This window comes from Stegostoma tigrinum, chromosome 8 (genome assembly GCF_030684315.1).
Source record: "Stegostoma tigrinum isolate sSteTig4 chromosome 8, sSteTig4.hap1, whole genome shotgun sequence".
In the NCBI taxonomy this organism is placed as follows: domain Eukaryota; kingdom Metazoa; phylum Chordata; class Chondrichthyes; order Orectolobiformes; family Stegostomatidae; genus Stegostoma; species Stegostoma tigrinum.
This window is the reverse complement of record NC_081361.1, coordinates 14958806-14979594: the sequence shown is the minus strand read 5'-3', so window position 1 is coordinate 14979594 and position 20789 is coordinate 14958806. Positions and strand designations below refer to the sequence as shown.

The 20789-nt window shown below is 43.0% G+C and overlaps 1 protein-coding gene across 1 annotated transcript in view; it reads left to right on the top strand.

The window, feature by feature from the left end:
- Positions 1-20789, top strand: part of astn1 (astrotactin 1) — a 1971124-nt gene that overhangs the window by 916847 nt on the left and 1033488 nt on the right. The window lies entirely within an intron of this gene.

The window sequence follows — 20789 nt, the reverse complement described above, 5'->3', positions numbered from 1 at the left end:
ACCCTTGGTGGTAGCAACATTTAAGAGAGGCAGAATCACTGATGTCGCTTCTGAAAAATGACTCCACATGGGCTTTAATATAAATTTAACAAATAACAAAGCAATGATTGTTTTTGATCAGTCCAATACTGAAAAATAGCAACATGATCAAAATACCAAAATGTGACCAGTATCTATGAAGCTATAGCCTAGCATGGAATCACTGGTTTGAAGAGAAGTGGAAATAAATTGGCTGAGAAAAATACATATTTTTCAATTGTAGTAATAGGCTAATAATTAGAAATTCCATTCCACTGCAAGAAATAATATATAACTAATATATTCTTAATTTGTCCCGCATGAGTGTATCTGGTTTCATGAGTCCACAGTGTTGCTTAAATATTTCTCCTCATCATCGCCTCTTGTCCTTTATCATCTACTCTCTCCTTCATTGCAAACTATCACCTTTTCTCTTCTATCCTCCCCACTTCTTTTAATTATGGGAGAATCTTCATTTCATTCTTTGCGTTGATCTCAGAATCGTCTTCACCCACCCTTTGATACAAACCAGTTTGAAAATCCTACTGATACAGATATGTAACCAGAGCACGAGACTTGTTTGTATTCATCATTGCAGGCTCGATCATAGTTATGCTCATCTTGAGCTTCATGTGTTAAATTGTCAACAATATGCATTATTAATGTTAAATGGTAGGAACACAATTTCTGGAAATCATTTAGGAATTTACTTACGAGTAAATCTAGCCTTCATTTTCACAAAAAAATCACCCTACAGTCTACTCTGCAAAATACCTCTGTGAACGCTTCTAAAAGTGCTCCTAAAAAGCAATATGAATTGTAGTTGACAGTTAGAGCAAAAATTTGAGTAATTGCACAATACGCACAAGGAATTGCATTGATTTCACTTTGAGACCCTTTAAAACCTTTGAAAAGTTTTATCAAATAAAGTAAAGCATGCAGATGGATGACACAGAATAAATGATATTTTATTCAAATTTCATTATTGCAATTGCCTAAATTGGAAAGTGCTTTCGTATCTAGTCTCAGAGATCCTTATTTCAAAGTGATTCATGCAATTCAATTACACATTTCAGTTATTTAAGTGTAAGATGAAATTACTGTGTGTTCTTTGTTCTTTAGCAATTTAGGGAGCAAGTAATATGATTTTGTCTGACAGGATTATAGATGCGGCATTGAGATCCACTGGTAGGCATTTTTTTTAAAAACCTACCATTTTCTCAAAAGATCAATGGTCCTCATGGACAATTTGAGCTGGATACTAGGTTAAAGGCCAGTTGGGAACAAGGAGGCTGTCTCAAGGTAAAAAAAAACCCCAGAAGAATTACAGAGGTTGTGTAAAATTGAAGAATAACCTTGTACATTCGTATTCAATTTGGCTTGCCCTAAATAACATGCTGTATTGATGAGATTTTTTTTATTCTCCCTTTTCTTCTCCCTGTTGTCTGCTGGTGGGTAGGCCTGTCTGAAGGAAATAAAACTTGCAAATGACTTGTATTGTATACTCCAAAATGAAACCCAGGATATCCATTTTGTTCTTTTCCAAGCATCAGTGATTTTTGACAGCCACAAACTTACATCCTGGACAAAGCAGCCTACTTTATAAGCACCCCATCTATGAACATTCGCTTCTTCCACCATCGACACTCAGTAGCAGCAGGGTGTACTACCTGCAAGATGCACTGCAGAAATTCACCAAAGATCCTAAGACGGCATCTTCCAAACCCACAAACACTGCCATCTAGATGGACAAGGGCTGCAGGTACATGGGAACAGACTACCTGCAAGTTCCCCTCCAAGCCACGAACCATCCAGACGTACAAGTATATTGCCATTCCTTCAGTGGCATTGGGTCAAAATTCTAAAATTCCCTCCCTAAAGTTAGTGTGGCTATGCTTACACCAAATCGACTAGAGTAGTTCAAGAAGGCAGCTTACCACTGCCTTCTTCAGGGCAAGGATGGGCAACACATGTTGGGTCAGTAGTGAAGCCCACATCCAATGAACGAATTTTCAATATGTCTACAATTTCACCTCAGAGCTTTGCCCTGGATTGCAGGAGGGAAGAATCAAGTAGGCCACAGGTAAAGTGTGGAGATGTTCAAAATAGAAAGCAAGTACCTCAGAGGATTGACCGGGACCCCAGGTCATTGATTGGAGATAGAAGCAGAAGGAAGATCAGAGGCTAAGTAAAAGAGTAGCATTCTTAGCCAGGTAGAAGGGCAAGTTGGAGGTCGGAAGAAAGGTCAAAGTCTTTGGGGTGTGGTCTTGGCCAGAGGAGAGATTGGTGGTTCTAGGATTAGTAGGGGAATTCAAAATCTGAGCTAATAGCAGCGAGTGGAAGACATCGGAAGCTCTGCAGAAGATGTCACAAGGTTGGAGGATGCTTAGATTTGATTCATTTTTTTTGAGGAGGTTGGGAAGGCGTTCCAGTTATAGGTAATTTATGCAAAATGTAAACATTGTCGAGCATGTAAATGAAAACAAGTCAAACTAGTGGAGCAGAAAATTCCACAGATCAGGAATACATTTGAAATAGTGGAGATATACGAGACATCTGGGCTCATTTGATATTTAAGTTGTCAATCTGCCTCCTGAGAATAGGTTGTTTTTTCCAAACACAGATGTGTGCACCCACCATCCCCTGTTAAAACTGAAGGTGAGCAAGCTGGAATAGGTTGGGTTCAGGAATCAGATTGGTTACATTCTAATATCCCACGTAATCCATACCCAACCACTTCTGGCTATTAAACCTCCCTTCCTCCTACTCCCCATCGTTCATGACAATGATACAGCCATGCAATGTAAACCAGACCAGACTGATATTGTTTTCATATTGTGCAAGCTCCCTTCTTCACCATTTATATGTCCTGTTTATAACTGCAATATGCTTCATAAAATTATAGAATTACACGGTACAAATGGAAGCCACTCAAACTATTGTGTTTGCCCCAGGTCTTTGAAACACTATCCAATTAATCAAACGCCCATGCTATGCCCTGTAGCCTGCAATTTATTCCTTTCAAACAAACACCCACATTTCCTTTGAATGTTGCTACTGGGTTCATTTCCACCACCATTTCAGCCACTGCATTTCTGATGCTGACTGCTCACTGAGTAAATAAATATTCTCTCATTTCCCCTCTGGTAACTGATGATTCTGAGAGTGGATGCTATCTTGAACCATCCACCTGATCAATATCTCTCAGAGTTGTGAACATCACTATTAAACAGGAAATGTGTTTTGTTTCCATATGCCCCCTGTCAAGAAAGATGCCTTACAAAATAATATGTTTTAATTACATTGCCTCCCACTCTTCTCAACTCCAGCAGATATGAGCCCAACCTATTAGATTGTTCACAATAAAACAGGAGATCAATATTGTGTGCAGTCCACCTCAACTACAACTTTTGCCAAATTTCTCTGACCCTCTCCAAGAGGTTAGCATTGTTTTGAAAGGCTGAATATTGGACAGAATGGTCTGTGAAGTTAAGCAGTGTTCTGTAACAATTTAGGATCAGTTTGTGAGAGATAATGGGAACTGCAGATGCTGGAGAATTCCAAGATAATAAAATGTGAGGCTGGATGAACACAGCAGGTCAAGCAGCATCTCAGGAGCACAAAAGCTGACGTTTCGGGCCTAGACCCTTCATCAGAGAGGGGGATGGGGAGAGGGAACTGGAATAAATAGGGAGTGAGGGGGAGGCGGACCGAAGATGGAGAGTAAAGAAGATAGGTGGAGAGAGTATAGGTGGGGAGGTAGGGAGGAGATAGGTCAGTCCAGGGAAGACGGACAGGTCAAGGAGGTGGGATGAGGTTAGTAGGTAGATGGGAGTGCGGCTTGGGGTGGGAGGAAGGGATGGGTGAGAGGAAGAACCGGTTAGGGAGGCAGAGACAGGTTGGACTGGTTTTGGGATGCAGTGGGTGGGGGGGAAGAGCTGGGCTGGTTGTGTGGTGCAGTGGGGGGAGGGGACGAACTGGGCTGGTTTAGGGATGCAGTTGGGGAAGGGGAGATTTTGAAACTGGTGAAGTCCACATTGATACCATTAGGCTGCAGGGTTCCCAGGCGGAATATGAGTTGCTGTTCCTGCAACCTTCGGGTGGCATCATTGTGGCACTGCAGGAGGCCCATGATGGACATGTCATCTAAAGAATGGGAGGGGGAGTGGAAATGGTTTGCAACTGGGAGGTGCAGTTGTTTGTTGCGAACTGAGCGGAGGTGTTCTGCAAAGCGGACTCCAAGCCTCCGCTTGGTTTCCCCAATGTAGAGGAAGCCACACCGGGTACAGTGGATGCAGTATACCACATTGGCAGATGTGCAGGTGAACCTCTGCTTAATGTGGAATGTCATCTTGGTGCCTGGGATAGGGGTGAGGGAGGAGGTGTAGGGGCAAGTGTAGCATTTCCTGTGGTTGCAGGGGAAGGTGCCGGCTGTGGTGGGGTTGGAGGGCAGTGTGGAGCGAACAAGGGAGTCACGGAGAGAGTGGTCTCTCTGGAAAGCAGACAGGGGTGGGGATGAAAAAAAGTCTTGGGTGGTGGGGTCGTATTGTAAATGGCGGAAGTGTCGGAGGATGATGCGTTGTATCCGGAGGTTGGTAGGGTGGTGTGTGAGAACGAGGGGGATCCTCTTTGGGCGGTCGTGGCGAGGGCCGGGCGTGAGGATGTGTTGCAGGAAATACGGGAGACGCGGTCAAGGGCGTTCTCGATCACTGTGGGGGGGAAAGTTGCGGTCCTAGAAGAACTTGGACATCTGGGATGTGCGGGAGTGGAATGTCTTATCGTGGGAGCAGATGCGGCAGAGGCGGAGGAATTGGGAATAGGGGATGGAATTTTTGCAGGAGGGTGGGTGAGAGGAGGTGTATTCTAGGTAGCTGTGGGAGTCGGTGGGCTTGAAATGGACATCAGCTACAAGCTGGTTGCCTGAGATGGAGACCGAGAGGTCCAGGAAGGCAAGGGATGTGCTGGAGATGGCCCAGGTGAACTGAAGGTTGGGGTGGAAGGTGTTGGTGAAGTGGATGAACTGTTGGAGCTCCTCTGGGGAGCAAGAGGCAGCGCCGATACAGTCATCAATGTAACGGAGGAAGAGGTAGGGTTTGGGGCCTGTGTAGGTGCGGAAGAGGGACTGTTCCACATCCTCACCCTCAACAACTTCTCTTTTGACTCCTCCCACTTCCTACAGACTAAGGGGGTGGCCATGGGCACCCGCATGGGCCCCAGCTATGCCTGCCTCTTTGTAGGTTACGTGGAACAGTCCATCTTCCGCACCTACACAGGCCCCAAACCCCATCTCTTCCTCCGGTACATTGATGACTGTATCGGCGCCGCCTCTTGCTCCCCCGAGGAGCTCCAACAGTTCATCCACTTCACCAACACCTTCCACCCCAACCTTCAGTTCACCTGGGCCATCTCCAGCACATCCCTTGCCTTCCTGGACCTCTTGGTCTCCATCTCAGGCAACCAGCTTGTAGCTGATGTCCATTTCAAGCCCACCGACTCCCACAGCTACCTAGAATACACCTCCTCTCACCCACCCTACTACAAAAATTCCATCCCCTATTCCCAATTCCTCCGCCTCCACCGCATCTGCTCCCACGATAAGACATTCCACTCCCGCACACCCCAGATGTCCAAGTTCTTCAAGGACCGCAACTTTCCCCCCACAGTGATCGAGAACGCCCTTGACCGCGTCTCCCGTATTTCCCGCAACACATCCCTCACACCCCGCCCCCGCCACGACCGCCCAAAGAGGATCCCCCTCGTTCTCACACACCACCCTACCAACCTCCAGATACAACGCATCATCCTCCGACACTTCCGCCATTTACAATCCGACCCCACCACCCAAGACATTTTTCCATCCCCACCCCTGTCTGCTTTCCGGAGAGACCACTCTCTCCGTGACTCCCTTGTTCACTCCACACTGCCGTCCAACCCCACCACACCCGGCACCATCCCCTGCAACCACAGGAAACGCTACACTTGCCCCTACACCTCCTCGCTCACCCCTATCCCAGGCACCAAGATGACATTTCACATTGGCAGATGTGCAGGTGAACCTCTGCTTAATGTGGTATACTGCATCCACTGTACCCGGTGTGGCTTCCTCTACATTGGGGAAACCAAGCGGAGGCTTGGAGACCGCTTTGCAGAACACCTCCGCTCAATTCGCAACAAACAACTGCACCTCCCAGTCGCAAACCATTTCCACTCCCCCTCCCATTCTTTAGATGACATGTCCATCATGGGCCTCCTGCAGTGCCACAATGATGCCACCCGAAGGTTGCAGGAACAGCAACTCATATTCCGCATGGGAACCCTGCAGCCTAATGGTATCAATGTGGACTTCACCAGTTTCAAGATCTCCCCTTCCCCAACTGCATCTCTAAACCAGCCCAGTTCGTCCCCTCCCCCACTGCACCACACATCCAGCCCAGCTCTTCCGCCCCACCCACTGCATCCCAAAACCAGTCCAACCTGTCTCTGCCTCCCTAACCGGTTCTTCCTCTCACCCATCCCTTTCTCCCACCCCAAGCCGCACCCCCATCTACCTACTAACCTCATCCCACCTCCTTGACCTGTCCGTCTTCCCTGGACTGACCTATCCCCTCCCTACCTCCCCACCTATACTCTCTCCACCTATCTTCTTTACTCTCCATCTTCGGTCCGCCTCCCCCTCTCTCCCTATTTATTCCAGTTCCCTCTCCCCATCCCCCTCTCTGAGGAAGGGTCTAGGCCCAAAACGTCAGCTTTTGTGCTCCTGAGATGCTGCTTGGCCTGCTGTGTTCATCCAGCCTCACATTTTATTATCTAGGATAAGTTTGTGCCTGTGTTTATAAATTTGACACGATCTAATCATATGGCTTTGAGCAAAGTATTGTGTACAAAGCAACAAGAGTATCAAATATCCATGTTCTCAATTCCTGTCTAGCCTTGAGATTTCTTATTGAGGAAACATGGCATCTATGAAAATGGCTATTAAAAACAGATTCCCCGTCCACAATGTGCGAGATAAAGAAATTAGTATTACAATTTAGATTAGATTTTAGTGTCATGTGAACTGAAGTACACTGAAACATGCGCAGTCACCCCTCTCTGGCACCATCTTGGAATAAAATAGTTAGAGTTGAAAACAAGAGCAGAAATTATAGAAACCTAAGCAAAAAGAAAAAGAGATGTCTAGATCCCTCTCGCTGCCACCGCTGCCAACAGTCTTGAGCCGTGCTCACCAACACTGCCTGCGCTGGACCTGTCAATGCTGCGGTGCTGCCACCGTTGCAATGGTGCTTCACTGCCGCCACATGGCCTCGAGTCCTGTGACTGGCCAACGCCTTTGCTGGACCCACCAACGTTGAGGTCACCATGCTCCAGTCTGTCGCTGGGACCCACCTTGCAGCCACCGCCATCTTAGAATCAACTGAAGCGTCAGAATCCGCAACCTTCCCTGAACCAAAACAACAGCGCGACCCATCGAAGCAGCGCTGACATCAGAGCCCCCATCGATGCCAATACCGCCGCCCATGCCACGGCGTCAAGTCCTACACCGGGCCCACCAGCATCAAAGTTGCCGCAGTTTGGCGCCATCTCTGATGTTAAATATGCAGGAAGTGACAAACTGGCATTCAGCACTGTCAACGCTTGAGTGAGTTAACAATTGCTTCGTTAACTATGAAGAAACCGTATGTGCCACTGGTATCTGACAAATGCCGAAATTCTTCTGCCCATTCTTGTCACTCATTTCTTCATAATGTTGTGGGCTTTATCTTGTATCATTGCCTTCAGACGTCTACACGACAACTGTTACTTTTGAGCATACATTAACAGTCTGCAAATGCTTCTGTTGAATTAGGTCCTGTGTTTCTTGGTTGCTTCCATCAAAACAGTTGCTATGTTTCCTGGTAGCAAGCCCAGGCACCTCATTGCAGCCACTCCTAATGATGGACTTTAGGGTTGGGAATGTTGTCATTCCAGGAGGGTGGACCTTGACAAGGGGTGCTGGCTGGGAAGTGCCATTTTGGTCAGATCCAAGCATGAGGAGCTCATTTAAGGAGAGGAAGTCAGTCAGTGCTCTCTTGAGAGAACATTTTGAAGAACTCCCCAACTGAGACTTGAGTGTCCTCAACTCCATTCCTCAAGGCCCCGTCCAATGCAGCCTCTGTGCTATCCCAGGCCTGACCAAAGATGCAAGCTCAAAACTGACAAGGTCTCGAGCAGATGAAATACTTGCTTGAGATCTGAAACACAATGGGGTTATACACTCAACATGGTCGCACAAGCTCATATCTGGGAAGATGCTGGGACACCTCAGGGATCTCATCTTCATCACAAGAAAGGAAACAAATCAAATTGAAATAACAAGAGAGGTCTCCCCGCCATCTGCCACTGAGACGATCATTGCAAAGGCCATTTTTAGTTACTGCCACTCACTGGCCAGCGAGCTCCTTACAGAGGCTCAGTGAGAACTTTTCCCATTGACAGGCAGCACAAGAATAGTCCTCACTGCCTGGCAAAAGGCTGTACATGATTTTTTTCAACCTCCCAAAAGCCGTTTCCTCTGAAAGCTTATGGAGTATCTTGTTCAGATTTGACTATCTGCAGAAATGTGTCTCTTTCCTCCATCAGCTTGATGATGATGTGCACGTCGTGGTCTTCATCAGTAAAATACACCAGGTCGTAGGGTGTTGGTGGAAACTGAGATTAACTAGGGTTGTGGCATTGCACCAGCACTCTTCATCATTTTCCATACTGCACTCTTATAGCTCACCTCCAGTAATTTACCCAGAGGCACGGAGATAATCTACAGAAAATGTTCAACTTACCTTGGCTTCAGGCCAAAGCCAAAATCACTCCAAACTCAGTCACCAAGCTTCAGCCTGCAGACAACTCATATGTGTAAGCACTCACTCAGAAACTGAGGCACCAGGTCACTGTTGACTCCTTCTCCTATCCATATCGGAAAACAGGCCTTTTATAAAATACCCAGAAAACTGAATTGTTCTTCCAACCAGCTCCTGCAGTAAAACTCTTTCCCGCATCCATTAAGAGCCAACAGCAAGACTCTGGAAAATGTAGATCACTTTTTGGGACATGGGGCCCTCTTCTCAACAAATACCGACAAAAATGAAAACAAAAATATCATCATCCTCAGTGCTCCAGTTCAGCCTTTGGTTGACTGAGAAAGAGAATGTCTAAGTACCAGGATCGCAAATTGAAATCTAATATAATGGTTTGTTGATCAGCAGTGATCCCTACTTGCCTGTAGTGGATTGTAGGTGGATCAGCTCAATGAGGACCTGAAAAACCAGTGACAAGAAAGACAATCCAACAGCAGCATCCCAGCCAACATACCCAACTTGAGAAATCCAATCACGCAAAACCATTTTCCCTGACTAGGACATGGTGGTCATCTGTCTGACACCTTACTCAGAAGCAACTGTTTCCCTTGGACTTTGTTTTAGCAGAAGGTTCTCCAGAGGATGGTGGAAATGCTTTAGGGATGTCTTGAAAGCAAGTTCGAAGAGGTCAAGAATTGCTGATGACTCATGAGAGACTTGGGCTGGTGACCAGCTGAAATGAAGATTTATTTGGGAAGGCCCCAAACATAACAGAAAGACTTTGTGAGGAAGCACAGAGGCAAAACTGCAATGTACAAAACTCCACATATCTCAGCTTTCTCAACAGAGCCTGAGATTCCACATTGGACTTGATTATCAGCCATTTCAGAACCCATTAATCCCAGCAAGGCATTCTCAACCCTCAAAGACCAAGAAGATAAGAGATTTCCGTAAAAGAGGATGTTCTCATAGTTATTAGCTTAGTGAACAGGCCACAATATATTTGAAAAAAAAGTTGAAAACACTGGAAACATGCAAAGAGTGAGTTTACATCTAATAAATTATCTTTTGCCTGATATGCTGAATGAAGGGTCAATTGTGATGAAAGATCTTAGAAGAGTAAATCGGCTTTTCCATTAGATGTGTATGGTCATGCATTTTTCTGCTTTCATTTTTAACCTCTAACTTGCAGTTTGTCTGTGTACATTATACTGCGTATATAAATGAATCTGTATTCATTCTTGACTAAGAAGCGTAATCTAAATAGTGCATATCTAGAGCTTCAATGTAAAATTACTATTTTGTCTCAAAAACGATTGAGAGCATTTCTGTCTGTAACGAATCATAATGCTGGCTTGTTTCTGTCTTCCCTGATGTAAATGTTTAAAACCTAAATAAGTGTTTTAATAAATAATCGTTAAGAAAAGCATTCAAAATTTAGAAGATTGAAGGTAGGGTCAAGTCAAGAATTTCAAATATTTGCAGTTTGTTGGGCATAAATATTTATTATGTTTCATTTATTGATTGATTTTATTGAAACGTGTACCAAAATACAGTGAAAAGCTTTGATTACGATAGGTACAGGCAGATGACAACAAGTAAAGTATGAACAGATCAAAAAGACTTAGAGCCTTACAGGATACATTGCAGTTTACTTTATTTGAGGTTAAAGTCCATTTAACAGTCTGATAACAGCCAGAAAGAAGCTGTTTCTGAACCTGCTTGTGCATGCGTTCAGGCTTCTGTATCTACTGTCTGATGGAACCGAGTTTGTAGAAGAGCATTACCAGTTGGCCACTTTTCTGCAGCAGTGAGCCATGTAAATTGAGTCCTTGGATGGAAGGTTGGCTTCCACAATGGTTTGGGCCATGCACATAACCTTCTGTAGTTTCTTACAAACCTAGGCAGAGCAGTTGCAATACCAGGCCATTCTACACCCGGACAGTATGCTTTCAATAGTGCATCTGTAGAATTTGGTGGAAGACCTTATGGACATGCCAAATTTCTTGAGCCACCTGAGGAAGAAGAGGCATGGCTGTGCCTGCCTTCTTGACTGTCGCATGTATATGTCAATGTATATCATCATGGCAGTTTTCATCATCAATGGATATACATTAACATGGATAATAATTAACATGGTTCATTCTGCGCACATGCATGTTATTGCTCACGTAATTATCTGTATAAATTATCCAGCATTCAGACATTATCACTAGAGAAATCACTATGAGGCATACTGTGTAGAGAAACTAGTTTCTGTAACATTGGTGCATCATCTGGGGAAACCTTTATTACAGCATTCCCTTTCACCATCTTTTTTTTAATTTGTAGGTGATACACTGTCATGATATGATGACAGTTGCAGCTTATTAAAAGCGCACAGAAGTAAATAATTTATCCTGCAGTAATATCGATGACAACTTCTTAGGCTAATAACTTTGAGTCTTGTGAGGGCTGTGACAGGGATAAGTTGCATTTGAAACTTCTGTTCTTTTTAACATAGTCTTTGTTTTTCAGAGCTTCATCCAGCATGTGACAATTGTTTCACTTGCTATCAATTAGACTCTAATCTTGAGTCTTTTACTGGCCATTTGATGGCTTTTTAAAATAATATTTTTATTTTTTTAACTGGAGAACATGTAAGGCATAGAAAGCAGCAAAGACTAATAGTAAACAAAAGGTCTGGGAATTCTTTTAGGAGCCAGAAGCTGATGACGAGAAAGCTAATAACGAGGAAGAAAATTGATTATGAAAGTAAATTGGCAATAAATATGAAAACAAACAGTAAGAGCTTCTACAGGTAGATAAAAGGAAAGTGACTAGTCAAAGTAAATGCAAGACCTTTGGAAGTTGATCTGAGGAACTGGTAAAGGAGAACATAGGAATTAGCAGATAATCTAAACTAATATTTTGTATTGTTCTTCATGGGAATAATCCCAGATAACATAGAAGTAAGATGCCAAATCAGAGAAAAGGTCTTATGACAGTCTCTATCTCAAGGAGAAAAGTTTTTAACAAACAATTCAGACTAAAGACAGAATCACATAGCCCACATCCAAGGGTTTTAAAAGAAGTGGCTGTAGACATGGTGGAGGCATTGGTCAAAATATTCCAGAACTTGCTGGATTCCAGGAAGAATCCAGTGGATTGAAAAACTGCTAAGATGCCTTTGTTCAGGAAGGGAGAGAGAAAAAAAAAAGTCTGGAAACGACAGGTGAGTTAGCCTAACATTTGCATTTGAGAAAATTTTAGAGTCCTTTTTAAGGAAGAAATAGCAGGGACTTCAGAAAAGCTTCATGCAATCAAACAGATTTAACATGATTTTGTGAAAGGGACAGCATTTTATAGGATGCTACCTAAGGGATTACTGCACAAGGTGGGAGTTCATAGTATTGGGGGTGATTTATTAATGTGGATTGAGGACTGGTTAACACAAAGAAGACACAGAGTCAGGAGGGTCGTTTTCGGGTTAGAAAGACAAAATTATTTGAATGCCACAAGGGTCATCTTGGGGCTCCAATTATTTCCCATGTATTTAAGAATAAATTCAAGAGGAGGCAGAATGTAATATATCCAAATTTGATGATGAAACAAAATAAAATGGTAAGAGGACATTTTGTGAAGACATAAGGAATCTGCAAGGGGATATAGATGGACTGAGTTAGCGGCAGATAGTATTTAATACATGAGTATATTAATGTATGAGTTTCATGTGTGAAGTCATGCACTATTCTTTAAATAGAGAGAGACCACAAAACACTGCAGTGCAGAGGGATCTGGGTACTATTTTGCAATGAACACAAAATGTTAACATGCAGCAAGTAATTGAAAGGCATATGGAATTTTGGCCTGTAATTCAAGGGGGCTGGAGTTTAAAAATCAAGAAGTCTTGTTAAAACTGTACAGGGTGCTGTTGAGGTCACACCTGAAATAATGTGAATGGTTTTGATCCTCATATTTAAGAGAGGAAATACTGTAAATGGCTGTTCAAAAGTAATTTATTAGGCTGATTTCTGGGTTGAAGAAATTGACTTATCAAGAATGGCTAAACAGGTTCAACCTTTATTCATAAGAGTTTAGAAGAACAAAACGGTGTTCTTTTTGAGACATACAAGCTTCTGAGTGGGCTTGACAGGGGAGATGTTGAGAGGATGTTTCCATGAGTGGGTCAATCTTGAACTAGCATTTAGAATGAGGTTTTATTGGCACATGTACAGAAGTAGAGTGAAAAGTTTACAACGTCACGCTACACGGTGCCATCTTAGGTTCAAAGTAGCTGGATCCAAATCTTAAATATAATATAGTGAAATAAAGAAAAAAATGCCGCATTACCTTACAGTTGTTCATAGTATAAGTTATAAAAATAAGAAAGAAAGTTCAAGTGATAAATGTTACATTCTTCCTTTAAAGGGCTTGTAGCATATCAATGCAGCGGGCAAAAATTACAGAATGAGAGGACACTCATTTGAGAAGGGAAGAGATTCCTTCTCCAAGATGGCAGTGAATGCCTGAAATTTTGTACCACAAAGATTGCACGGGTTCAATCACCGAAGGTTTTTGAAAACAGATTTTTTATCTATCAGGGAGTTGGGGCAATGCTGAGCTGGCACTGAAGCAATGCTTGTGGCAGATCAGCCACGATCTTGTTAAATGGAGAAGTGAGCTTCAGGAGCCAAAAGGCCTACTTCAGCTTCTAATTCTTATGTTCTTAAGTAACACTTTATTCCACTGATTTATACTTAACTTGGGTCAAAAAGATTAACTTTGAAGTCACGCGAGAAAATTCTTGCCCATTGCTCAATGCAATTACCGTCGCCAGAAACAGTAACGTTGAAAGTGGTTCAATCTTCAGAAGTTTTACAGACTTGTTGAGAACCAACTGCTCAATGAATTAAAGTAACACAGGTTCAAGAAGTTTAATGTGCGCAGTCTTTGATTTTAATTCCTGGGCATAGATGGTGCTTTGTGATCATTTGCTACTGCTCTGAAGTAAAATTCATGTGTCTGAGACTTTAGGAGCAAACGCACTCCTTTTCTGAAACTTGATCAATGCAGAAACCTGCATCTTGGCTCTGACAGGTTGGGTGTGGCAATATGTTGCTGAGTCATTGAGAGTCTGTCAAAACTTAGAAGAACTGACACAAATATCAAAGGATAACAAGGTGTAGAGCTGGATGAACACAGCAGCCAAGCAGCACCAGAGGAGCAGGAAAGCTGATGTTTCGGGCCTAGATCCTACTTCAGAAATGCTCCGGAGGAAGATGGGTAACTTCTTCAAGGTAGACATCCTTAGAAGAGGCTTCACAGTAGGGTTAAAATTGTTTCAGAGATAGTAGGAATTGCAGATGCTGGAGAATCTGAGGTAACAAGGTGTAGAACTGGAAAGCTCTTTCTGAAGAAGGATGTAGGCCCCAAACGTCAGCCCGAAACAAATATCAAAGGAATTTGGGTGGAGCTCCTGAGAGCCCCATATGTGTCCCAAATCATAAAGTCTACAATTTTTGTTTTGCTTCTAGTTGAAGGATGCAATGTGCATCCTTCTCGATATGTCAAATCTTAGCATGATTAATGTTGCAGGAAGGAATATTGTCTATTTTTTCGCCTTAAAGGGCAATGCTTCTTCAAGATACTCGCTTACTGTGTCAATAATGGGAAGTAACCATTCTATGAGTTAAAATGATTCAGTGTTTTGCTTTAACCAGTAACAACTGGTCAGTAATGATCCAAGTTTTTATTTATTTTGGGGTTGGCTCAGAGACAGATTGCCAGATAAGGTTGTGTCAATTTCTGTGTCACTATTTAAGTGTGGGAGCTTTGAAAGTAGATGCAAATGAGCGAAATGCAGCTATCAACATATTTCCAACTAGATGTAGCTTGGCAAGGCCGGACAAAAGGGATGTCTATTAGTCCCTGGCATCGTGTTGCTATAGCAGCAGAGTGTGCGAATTTGAGGAGTTTCAATTGTTTTTGCTTTTAAAGTCTGTTCAGTGAGTCTAAGCAGAAAGTTTTGTGCAGACTCACGCGGAAGGGTTTTATTTGTTTTGTTTCAAGTTGTTAACTTAGCAATTAACAACTGGTTGAATTAATTGCTGCTACTTATTTGGCCCGAATCCTTGCTACAATTTGAAGAGCCTGCCTTGTAATATGATTATGGTTCCAAGGCTGGGGTCAAGCTTGTTTCTGTGAAAGGCTGGAGAGGCTGCTGAATGAAATTCTAAGTTGTTAACTTCTGCCTGTAGGTTGTTTAATAACGGTTTCTGGGAGTGGATTGGTGACACATTAATCCGCTGGGCCTTGAACAGGTTGGGAAACTTGAAACAGGAATTTTCCTGACTTGGCTGGCCTGTATTCGTATAAATGGGCAGTACATATATGCACAATTTTCACTCCAAGAAGGCTGGACCAGATCACCTTGCAGACTGCTGACCCCAGGGTCATAGAATCCCTTCAGTGTAGAAGCAGGCCATTTGGCCTGTTAAGTCCACACTGACCATCTGAAGAGCAACTACCCCCCACCCCCGCCATCCTATTCTCGATAACGCTGCAGTTCCCGTGGTTTATCAACCTAGCCTGCACATCACAGGACACTACAGGCAATTTATCATGGCCAATCCACCTAACCTGCACATCTTTGCACTGTGGGAAGAAACGGGGAGAACAATGTAAACGCTAGACAAACACTTGCCCGAGGCTGGAATCGAACGCAGGTCGCAGGCGCTGTGAGGCAACAGTGCTCACCACTATGCTACTGCATCACAGAAGCAACTTAAAGATAGATACAAAACCTTATGAGTTGATGAGGTGGGTCGGTTCAAAGGCCTACCTCAGTCCTTTGGGATTTTGGCCCAACCTGTTAAAAACTGTTAGGCCCTCTGGCATGTGCTCTCCACTCTACCCATCCACTTGGCCCTTCCTCCTCAATACCTGCTCAGTTTCCACAGTGTCTACGTGTTTCTTTGGACAAGATTAAGAACTGTAAAAGGGGTACAACTTCTTTTATTGAAGCCATGGCCGGAAATTAAGCCCCCTACCTTGCTGGGTTTAGCTGTGGGCATTGGAGAAACTGTGCCATCTTCACATTTGACTCAATCAAATCGGTGATGGAACAGCCTGTAAATGTTCTTCCTGCTGCATACTATTTGAGGCTCTTAAGCAAGAAATCGATGCTTACATTTCCAACCTTTTCACCAGTAAATACTTTTACTTCCAAGCTCTGAATACACTCATCAGTTGGACCCAACTCCCCTGACCACACCGACCATGACAGTCCCAGGATAAAAAAAAAAGGTGGAAATCCTGACTATGCATTATTTTAAAACATTTGTATGTGGTTTCATGCCTTTCCCAAAGATTGCATCAAACTTTGCTCTCATTTAAATGATTACAAGTATGTAATAATCAAAGAATTACTAAATGAATAATGAACAACAGTATTAAATATTGCCAATAGCAAACCACTTGCAATAGAAAAATCAAAAAAGCGTAATCTAAATTCTGCTGTTCATTGATATGTAGCTTGCATATTCACAGTGCCGATGCTTCACACTAACGCTTAGAGATAGTTTGCCTCCATTTGTTTTCTATCAAAAGGTTGTTCCATTTCATTCATTCATATTCAAACGAAAATCATCCATTCACACTCTTACATCAGCTGAAGGGTTGCCAAAGGCTGATTAATTTTTCTAACCACCAGACACAACCAATTTAGAAATCTGCATCTATTTTAAAATGTGTGTGTTCTTTCTTCTTTGAATCCTGCTGTCTTGGAATACAGAGTCTCACAGATCGTGTAAGTGGGTCAAACGGGGAGATGTTGCAAATGGTCTTTGCTCTGCCTGGAAAGACGCAGCCATGCAAGCATTCATGACCAGGACCTTTAGTAGCACTGGCAGAGCTACCCTTGCAGTGCTCTGACCCTGCACTTTGGGCTGCAGCAGGTGCCAGATTTCAGTGAAGAATTCTCTCATGAAGCTTCTGGACCTGACGCACGCTTTCTCACTGTGTTTCACGTGGTAGAGTTTACAGCGTGGGGGAAACCTTGCACACCTTCCTTCACCACCTCCTCCTCCAAACATTTTGTCCTGTCCCGAGTTGCCTCTAGGGATGAGAAAGCTCCACGAAAGGACGAATTTCCGCTATTTCGGAAATTCACCATCCAGACTCTTCCGACTTGCCGGAGCTTTTATACAAAAAGGATTGATCTGCTAGTTGCTCGGATAAAGCTATTTCTGGGGCAGCCAGGCCGAAAACAATCAGAAATCTGTCCATTTCACTTTGTTGCAGTGGCATGGTTCCCATTGTGATCTGCCTTACTTACCGGAAGTCTACAAATTTGCCTGAGAAGTAGCTTCAACAGTGGATCAACCAGACAGTGACTTTTCTTTACAAACTGGTCAAACAACAACCGTCCTTCAGTATTTAATCATAAAAGGAAGCTCAAAACAAAACAGACAATTGCTATCTGTAGGATCACCTGTTATTTTCTAATCAAACTGTTCAGAGATGTAACAGACACCTGGAGCAGGTGGGGCTTGAATCTGGGCATCCTGGCTCAGAGGTCAGCACGCTACACTGCACTATAAGAGCCCTGATTGGATTAGAGCAGAGGGGGTCAAAGTTTCTAAGAGAAACTAAAGCCGTGATTTTGAACTGGCCAGAAATTATTTGCATTTATAGAATCCTGTAAGAGGCCCATCAAGTCGACACTGACCCTCTGAATAGCATCCCAGTCACACCCAGCAACCCAACTCTATGCTGTATTCAGTATATCTAATCCACTTAGCCTACACATCCCAGGATATTACAGGCAATTGAGCATAGCCAATCTTCTCACCACACACGTGCATGCCTTTGGACTGTGGGAAGAAACCGGAGCAAGCCCATGCAAACACCACACTGATAGTCACCCGAGGGTGGAATCAAACCCAGGTCCCTGGCACAGTGAGGCAGTTAACCAGTGAGTCACCGTGCCGTCCAGTGCAGATAATTAACATTGTGATCATGACTTGATTCTTTGAGAGAATGATTTATTCAGACCTATTTGCCTTTGGTCACTCTTGGCCCTGTTCCTTATCCTGGCCACGTTCTAATGCCAGTAAGATACGGCCTAATGTCATCCATCCCCTTCTTAGCCCCTCCCCATTTGTAGCCAGATACAGGAAGGTGCGTGGGTGTTATCCCTCTTCCAGTCAGACATCCCTTATTTTCTTCCCCAAGTCACGCAAATAATCCTCCCAGCTATCTTCACTTTTACAAAGACCACACTATTACGATGTTGTCTCCCCCATCTCAGTCTTCCCCTTTTCAAATTTCTCCAGAGTTATAGTCTCCTCCAAGACCTCCTTAGAACTCCATCCCTGGCTCACCTCTTCCCTCCCTGCTGAATCAGAGAAGCACATTGTGACAGGAAACATAGTTAAAAAGAGGAAGCAGCTAAATTAACTGATCATAAATGGTTGATATTGAGCCTGAGTTTCTAGGAATCTACAGGTTGCAAAAGGAGGATTGAGGAAAGTAAAGAATTTAATTAAAACCCATTAGAAAGTAGCTGTGTGCTCCTATTGGGTTGTCGCTGAGTCCGCTGCACCCCTGCGGATTTCGGACATTCACTTCCGGTTTAACCTCCTTGCTACACCTTTGGGAGACGTTGATGACTATTCTCTATGTTGTTGAGCCAAAGCTCTTTGTCGCACACTGCGTCTATTTGCTATTCGTAACTGTCAGAATCTCAATGTCCCCATCCTTTCAAAGATACACATCTCTACCTCCATCCCTGGCTCACTTCATTCCCTGATAATAAAATGTGAGGCTGGATGAACACAGCAGGCCAAGCAGCATCTCAGGAGCACAAAAGCTGACGTTTCGGGCCTAGACCCTTCATCAAGCTGAATTGGAGAAGCACATTGTGTGCCAGGAAACAAAGTTAAGAGGAAGCAGCTAAATTAAATGATCATTGCTGGTTGATGTTACGCTTGAGTTTCTAGGAATCTACGGATTGCAAAACGAAGATTGAGGGAAGTAAAGAAGTTAATTAAAGCCAGTTAGAACGTGAACAAGACAGCTGGAATTCAAATCAAACTGTTTGCGCTGGGTTCACTCAAATCAATATGTTGCACAGCTGGTTTCAAACTGAGTGGTCGTTGTGAGAATTAGAGTAAGTCTGTCTAAATCGGCAATGCAATTAGTCGAAAGGACGATTGGTGTTAAATTTGTCATAGCTCCGAGTTTGCAACGATCTGACGCAGGCCCTTATTTGATCCATTTGTGATAGACTTTCAATCCGCTCCAATAGATTTTTTTGGAAGAAACGAACAAATCGCGACACAAATCACAAATTCTTCCTGATGAATGATCGTTCGACCCAATTAATCACTTCGCCTTATCTTGAATAGGCAGTAAGACCCCTCATCTCCTTTTGCTTTGTAATTAATAGTTAGTCCAGAGGCATTGCAATCTGTGCATGTGATGGAACAAAAACGGAAATACTCATGGGCGGGTAACGCTTATTCTACTGAACGAATTATAATTCCCATATAGTGAGTTATTGGCACATTCTCCAAAGACGATAATTCCATAGTTGTACAATCAGTAATTCTAACTTGGCTTAATTCGCATCGAAAATATCTTGTTCAGATGAAGTGTAAGTTTTTTTCCCAAAGCCTGACGAGGACTTTTTTTTTGGAGGAATTTTTAATCATGCGTGCAAGGATTAAAAAAATACATAATTGAAATAACGTATTTGTCTGATCTGCAATTACTAACGTATTTTTTTATTCGCAATTACTAATGTTTGAAGCTGATGATAATGATCATGATCTGTGCTTAATTGAAATGCAGCATACCGAACAGTTAATTACTGAACGTCCTCAGAAGCAAAATTGCGACGATGTGAAATTTTAAAAGTATATAATTAATGCAGGAAGAGAGATAATTGGTCCTGCAGTGATAGCACTTTTTGTTAATTATCAAGGTCAGAACAAAAACGGCCACTCTTGCATTGAAGTAACATTTAACGGTGGGCTTTTATTTTCATATTGCAAAATTATCTCGTTCAGTGATAAGGAGGAGAATGCCTCATATTTTATCCAAAGTATGTTATTTGCCGATGTCCTGGTCAACTAGTGCTGCTCTTTCCACAAAGAATGCATAATTTACCACGAGACTTGGAGTGAATGCATGAAATCATAATTAAATGAGAGATGCACCCAATAAAATGTCGTTTAATTTGAATTAAAGATGGTTTATAACACTCCCTTGTTCTCATGGGTCATGTTTCAGGGGTTTTAATTGACTTGCGGGTTGTATTTTATCAGAGGATATAAGCTGAGCATTGATACTGTGTTGCCTGTATTTGTCAGTTGCAGCTTTCTTAATGCTATTTAGTTTTGTAAGGAAATCTGATTTACAGTGCAATATAATTGAAAAAGCTTTTTGAGGCTTTTTCGTATCCAATGCAAGATTGGTCTTTTTTAAAAAATTAAATGAATTGCCCTTGTCTTAAAGGTGTTGCACACTTTTGGACAGTGGGGTAGCTTTAGAGATGAGATCTACCACAGTACATTTAGCTAGCTGAGATTGTTCTCCTGAGAGAATTAGAGATGAATTTGATAAAAGCTTTTAAAACATGCATTGGTCAAATAAATAAAGATACCTGCTTTCAGTGACAGGGGTGAGTAATTATATGGTATAGATTTAAGGATTGAGATGGGTTTGATGATGCTTTTTTTTTTGGCTGCTACCTAGTGACCAGGACTTTTAGTAGTTTCCCAGCCTGCTATCCAAAAGGTTGGAGGCACGTGTGGTGCCATGGAAACTGGCTGTACAGGATCTATTTCACATTCCAAAGGATGATTGGACGCTGATGAGTAAAAGTCCAACTGAGAGTAGAAACAGTCTGAGTTGTCTAGTCCCACCTGTGCTGTGAGCTGCAGTGGACAACAG